Genomic DNA, 7,281 nt, shown 5'->3' with positions numbered 1-7,281 from the left:
TCTGAGGCATCAACAATCATCCAACTGCAACCAAACAGATACAACTTCTCTAGTATAAACAGGAACAATGACAAATTTATCTAAAGCAAAAATAAAACAAGAGCCTTGAAAATGTTTGTGCCTTTGGCCCAGTACTTTCTTTTTTTCAGGAATTTATGCTAAACAAATAAATCTTTGCACAGTTGATACATTATATGAAAAATATCATAGCATTTTGTAATGCATAATTTATAAAAGCAGATTAGAAACTTTATGTCTAAGAATAGACAATGCATAAAATAAACCATGGTACTTTCATAAGATTGAATAGTTCACATAGCAATTAAAATTAGGCTTATGAAAACTTTTTAATAGAGTGAAGAAATGCCCACTTATGTTAGGGAAAATAAGCAGGACGTAGACATCATTTACATAACTAATATATACAGAGAAGAAAGACTGAAAGGAAATGCAAAAGCTTCACAGTGATTATTTTCTTCGTAATTTTCTATACTTCCTAAATTTCTACAAGTATCTTTTTATCTCATACATAAAGAAAACAACAAAAGTTACCATAAATGGATCTACATACATATACTTTAAGAGAAGCTTCAATGAAATCAACCCCTAATTTGGTCTTCTTTAAACTGAACAGATAGAATAGGCGAGAAATGTTTGCTGGGATGTAATAGAATTCATTCCACAGATATTCCATGCAGTGGGCACTGTGCTATATGGATGAGGAATATTGCCTTGGAAAGCTCTCAGTTGGTGTAAGGAAGGGTAACCATGTAAAAATAAAACTGTGCACCTAAATTCACCATAAATGAGACACAAGCCCTGCCTTCGAGCAGCTCAAGGGAGACGAAGTTCATCAAATTATTGCTACATGGTGTGAGAAGAATTGTAAAAAATAATTTTTGAAAAGCAGTGGTCTTCAAATTCAAGCTATGCCGGGGCACTTCAAGGGTTACAAAAACTGTGCTATTTTAATTTCTTCATTTAAACAGCACTTATTTCTAAAATGGTATTTAAATACAGGCACACACAAGAATATTATATACCAATATTATAATATTCATATCTGAAATTTTCACTACATTACGTTATGCAACCAGGTTAACTTGCTCCTCTGTGAACTGTGAATAAAGTATTTCTAACCATCCTTACTCAAGAGATTACAAAAACAAGCTTCTTAAGCAAACAAACAAAATGCTAAAACTTGCAACTACTTATAGATGTGAATCAGAATTCTCTCAACATGGGAATCTAAAACAAACAAGTCACTTGCTCAAGGTGACCTCAAGCTGTAATTGTCCCCCATACTCTCCAATTATAAATTCGAATTTATAAAATCAACTTAAGCTAATTTATTACAACTGCTTTTTCAGCAGGGGAGGTGCTGTTGATCATTTAGAAATCATTTGGAAACAAAAAGAGTTTCGATGCTTGAAAAAAGTTTCAAAGTGAGTGATAAGCTATGGTCACGGCACAGTGAAGAAACAAAGGAAGCAATAAATGCAAGCTATCTTAACACATTTGAAAAGTGGAAATTTTTACTTTTCATAATATTTAGCCAAAACTAATTTTCATTGTGTATTTTTCCCTAATTTTCATGACAAAGGAATTGAATAGGAAATACATGGATCACTACTGTGCAATATCAATAGTTCTCTTGGTTTTAGGTCATTCAAAAATCAACTGGAAGAACCTACTTTTAAGTTAGAAAAGAAAGGTTAGAAAGAGACATTGTGATATGGAAATGCAAATATCCAGTTATTCTGGTAACTGTCCAAAGGCAACAAATAGGAAAACAGCCCAAGTCACCCAGAACATCGCCTGCATCCCTGCATGAGACACTTGAGTAGATTACAGGGATTGTCCTGAGGTGACAAGAGTCCCAAGGGGCACCTTGCCTCCTGCATCAGTTAGGAAGATTTTGGCTTCAGGTAATAGAAAAACATAACTCAAACCATCTGGGCATTTATTATCACAACATTAAGTAGCAGAGCAGCCTCCAGGTTTCCTCTCTCCTTCTTAGCTTCACCTTCCTATGTACTGACTTCATCCTAAGACAGATGGCAAGATGACTGCAACAGTTCCAAGTACAATATCCAGAACCAACAATAGCCAGTGAAAGGACCATCTTTTCCTCATTATATGGGTGAATAAACCTTTTCAAGAAAGCCCCAAGCAAAATTTTCCTCCTGCCAAAATTGTATTACATGCCTATGCCTAAACCAGTCATTGGCAAGGGAACACTCTATGACTGACTTAGATTAGCTGGAACCCTATAGCAGGAGACGGGCCTAGCTTCTTCTGAAGCACATAGCCATGTATAAGAATGGTGGAAAACCAGACCAATGAAGTTTCTATCGGGAAGAAGGAAGTTGCGATGACTGTTAGGGTGTGGCTGCTGTAAAGAAGCTAAAGAACAGGCTTGACACTGTTGTTCTGGCTGGTGACATGGTAACAAACCATTTGGACTAGGAGTGAGCCATGTTGAGAGGCAACTCACTCATTCAAGAAAATGCTTATTGAGGTAATTATACATGCAAAATTATTAACTGGGTCAACTATTCCTCCTATAACCATGTGTTCATTGTTGCTTAAACCTTTTTCTTATCATTTTAAGAGTTGTAAATTATTAGGTAGATATGGCCCCTCCTCAAGCTGGATTAGGTAGATCCTTCTGAGATCTCACAGCAGCCTCCTGTTACCTGAAGTATATTACTTACTTATGGCTGCCTTTTTATTAGAGTTCCATATAGTTCTATTTATCTTCATTAAGAGTTCACCTATATTCTTCTGAAGAACAGAAACCATGTCTTATTCATTTCTTATCCCTTCCTATTAGTTACAATACTCAACATAATGTCTTAAATGTCTGTTGTATGAACTCAGTGAACAGAGATTTGACATTTACAATGGTATAAAGTTCTAATCCATTGTATTTCTATCTTCCTCTCACAATTTTACCCTGTTCCTTTTTTCCTTAATGTTCAGAATTTTTGCGATACATCCGAGTACTTCCCATCACTAATATTTTATCAGTCTTTCAAATTATTAAGATTCTATCCTGTTATACAACAATTCTTTCACCTCTAAGAAGGTAGTCCTGGCAGAGATGCTCACAAAGATACATACATAAAGGTATTCACAGAAAAATCAATTATAATTGCAAAAAAAATCAGAAACTTAAGATGCAACAACAGGGATTGCCTAGATAAGTAATACGTCCATTCTGTGGAAAATAACTACTAAAGAATCATGGTTTAGAAGATTAATAATGGCATAAGTTTCATGATAAACTCTTAGAGGTACAAAAGCAATTAACAAAGCATATATATACATACATATGTATATGTATACATATATACACACACATATATAATATGCCCAAGTTTATTTAAAAAAATAAAAAGTAAAAATTGGAGGCCTTTCCAGCAAAGATAGCAAATGGATCTGAGGTGTGAAGTCTCTCCTCCCACTTCAAAGACATCTAGAAATTCTAAATAAAATTTGAAGAAATTTTTCAAAGTACACAGCTGGAGCTTAAGATAAGAAAAATACATTTCTAGGTCCCAGAAAAATAAGCCATGTGTCCCTCTGGAAGAAATGGATGTAGATTGTGGCAATGACACAAAAAGTCAAGATTTTGAGTCCTGAACTTCCTCCAAGAAGCAAGACCAGGGGGTGAACTAGAAGTAGATAAAACTCCCAACAGTCTAAAGACAAGGTTTGCCTCAAGGTACAGCAGGAAGCAGAGTCAGTCATGACAATTTTGAATTCCCTGGCCTGCAAGGCATGCCAGCAGAGTGTAAAATTCTTTGAGCTATTAGCAAAGTCCAAACTAAAAAATTAGTATAAAAAGTGGTCCAAACCTGGGAAACCCATACATCCACAGTAAAGCACAAAATTGTCCCATAAGGGTGCTTCCACAATCCAGCATGTACCTATAAATATATAATTAGTACTGATGAACTCAGAAAGATTGCAAAGAATACAAAGCAATCCAATGCTATGAAAGTTTGCGAATGCAACAAAAGCTCATAATCAAATAACTTTGAATACTAAAGCAATTCAAAAAGAATTTTAAAATAAATGTTTATAGCCATTAAGCAGATGAAAAAGATAATAGATTCCACATGGCAGGATCAAGGTACAGGCATACCTGAGAGATACTGCAGGTTCAGTTCTAGATCACCACCATAAAGCAAGTATCACAATAAAGCGAATCACATGAATTTTCTGATTTCCAAGTGCATGTAACAGTTATATTTGAACTCCACTGTAGTCTATTAAGTGTGCAATAGCATTGTATCTAAAAAATCAATGTACATACCTTAATTTTAAAATACTTTATTGCTAAAAAAATGCTAACCATCATCTGAGCCTTCAGTGAGTTGCAGTAGTAATATCAAAGATAACTGTCACAGATCACCATAACAAATATAATATTAATGAAAGAGTTTGAAATATTGTAAGAATTACCAAAATGTGACAGAGACATGAAGTGAGCAAACACTGTTGGAAAAGTGGTGCCAGTACACTTGCTCAACAGAGCATTGCCACAAACTTTCAATTTGCAAAAAACAGGATCTGTGAGGTGCAAGAAAGTGAAGCACAATAAAACAAGGTATGCATGTATTATTAAAAATGGAAAATCTGAAAAAAATTCTATCACTGGCAAACAAAACAATGCTACGTTAAAGAGCACACAACACAAAGAGGAAGAGAAATTTACTAAATTGGAAGATAGGTCTAAAGAAGTCACCTATAATGTACCACAGGAAGTTAAATAATGGAAAATATGAAAGAGAAATTTAGACAGAAGATCCAGCATATGATAGTTATCTGTGAAAAAGACACTACAGTGAAGAAAGAGATAATATTTTTAAAGTTTTCAGAAGTGAAGATATAAATATTCAGATTGAAAGAGCTCCTTAACTCTCCAGACTAAACAAAGATACAACACTGTAGTGAAACTACAGAACACCAAGAAAAAAGAGAAAAAAGTGTGAAAGCTGCAAGAGAGAAAAGATAAACTACCTTCAAAGGAACAATAATCAAACCAACAGGAATCCTATCAAAGGCAACAATAGATGCACAAAGACAGCAGTAACTTCAAAATACTAAGGGAAAATAACATAACCTACAATTCCATACCTAGCTAAACAATCACATAAGAGTTCAAATAAAAGCAGACTGTCAAAGATATAAAAACTAAGAACTTGGGTGCTCCCGGTGGAGGCAGAGGAGCCAAGCGGGAACCATGGCCAGTACAGTCGTAGCAGTTGGACTGACCATTGCTGCTGCAGGATTTGCAGGCCATTATGCTTTGCAAGCCACGAAGCATATGGAGCCTCAAGTAAAACAAGTTTTTCAAAGTCTACCAAAATCTGCCTTCAGTGGTGGCTATTACACCTTCAGAGGTGGGTTTGAACCCAAAATGACAAAACAGGAAGCAGCATTAATACTAGGTGTAAGCCCTACTGCCAATAAGGGAAAGATAAGAGATGCTCATCGACCAATTATGCTTTTAATCACCCAGACAAGGGAGGACCTCCTTATATAGCAGCCAAAATCAATGAAGCTAAAGATTTACTAGAAGGTCAAGCTAAAAAATGAAGTAAATGTATGATGAATTTTAAGTTCTTACTCATTTATATATATGAGTACCAGCTTTTTATAATAAAATGCCTCAAAGCTACACATTTTAAAAATTAGTATTAGCTAAATCAAAGCCTTGGTACAAATTTGAGGATTTAAAATCAGATTATAGAATATTTGTAGGTTAATACTCAATAATTATGGATAAATGCATGCCATCTGAAGTGTTGTTCATTACTCATTTGTCAAATAAATTGGTACCTATTTCAAGACAAAGTGAACAAGAGAGTCTCTCCCTGAAGGAATCCCCAATCTGATGGGAGACTGATAAACTGATAATTAAAATACAATGTGATAAATATGATGGAATTAGCACAGGTTGTTATAGTAGGGGCTCATCTCATTGGGACAGAAGGCTGTTCAAGGAACAGAGGACTCCCCCAGCCACTTAGAACCTTGAACTTAAAAATGAATTTAGGGGCTTCCCTGGTGGCGCAGGGGTTGAGAGTCTGCCTGCCAATGCAGGGGACACGGGTTTGAGCCCTGGTCCGGGAGGATCCCGCATGCCGCGGAGCAACTGAGCCCGTGAGCCACAACTGCTGAGCCTGAGCGTCTGGAGCCTCTGCTCCGCAACGGGAGAGGCCGCGGTGGTGAGAGGCCCACGCACCGCGATGAAGAGTGGCCCCCGCTCGCCGCAGCTGGGGAAGGCCCTCACACAGAAACGAAGCCCCAACACAGCCAAAAATAAAAATAATAAATAAATAATAAATTAATAATTTTTTTAAAAAAATGAATTTAGCCACAACTTAACCTAAGAAATTGATCTAGGTATGTATTTATCATACATACCTTCCTCTGCAATTTTTTGGAAGAGTTTGAGAAGGATGGGTGTTAGCTCTTCTCCAAATGTTTGATAGAATTCACCTGTGAAGCCATCTGGTCCTGGACTTTTGTTTGTTGGAAGATTTTTAATCACACTTTCAATTTCATTACTTGTGATTGGTCTGTTCATATTTTCTATTTCTTCCTGGTTCAGTCTTGGAAGTTTATACCTTTCTAAGAATTTGTCCATTTCTTCCAGGTTGTCCATTTTATTGGCATAGAGTTGCTTGTAGTAGTCTTTTATGATGCTTTGTATTTCTGCAGTGTCCATTGTAACTTCTCCTTTCTCATTTCTAATTTTATTAATTTGCGTCCTCTCCCTCTTTTTCTTGATGAGTTTGGCTAAAGGTTTATCAATTTTGTTTATCTTCTCAAAGAACCAGCTTTTAATTTTATTGATCTTTGCTATTGTTTTCTTTGCTTTTATTTCATTTATTATTGATTTTTATGATTCCTTTCCTTCTACTAATTTTGGGTTTTGTTTGTTCTTCTTTCTCTAGTTCCTTTAGGTGTAAGGTTAGATTGTTTGAGATTTTTCTTGTTTCTTGAGGTAGGCTTGTATAGCTATAAACTTCCCCCTTGGAACTGCTTTTGCTGCATCCCATAGGTTTTGGATCATCGTGTTTTCATTGTCATTTGTCTCTAGGTATTTTTTGATTTCCTCTTTGATTTCTTCAGTGATCTCTTGGTTATTTAGTAACGTATTGTTTAGCCTCCACGTGTTTGTGTTTTTTTACATTGTTTTCCCTGTAACTGATTTCTAATCTCATAGCATCATGGTCAGAAAAGATGCTTGATATGATTTCA

General features: G+C 35.7%; 1 pseudogene; it reads left to right on the top strand.

The window, feature by feature from the left end:
• The first annotated feature begins 5,254 nt into the window (after nt 1-5,254).
• On the top strand, nt 5,255-5,687 carry LOC132353724 (mitochondrial import inner membrane translocase subunit TIM14-like; annotated as a pseudogene).
• The last annotated feature ends 1,594 nt before the right edge of the window (nt 5,688-7,281 follow it).

This window comes from Balaenoptera ricei, chromosome 19, assembly GCF_028023285.1.
Source record: "Balaenoptera ricei isolate mBalRic1 chromosome 19, mBalRic1.hap2, whole genome shotgun sequence".
NCBI classification, from domain to species: Eukaryota; Metazoa; Chordata; class Mammalia; order Artiodactyla; family Balaenopteridae; genus Balaenoptera; species Balaenoptera ricei.
The sequence above is the reverse complement of the archived record's forward strand: the minus strand, read 5'-3'. Positions and strand labels throughout refer to the sequence as shown.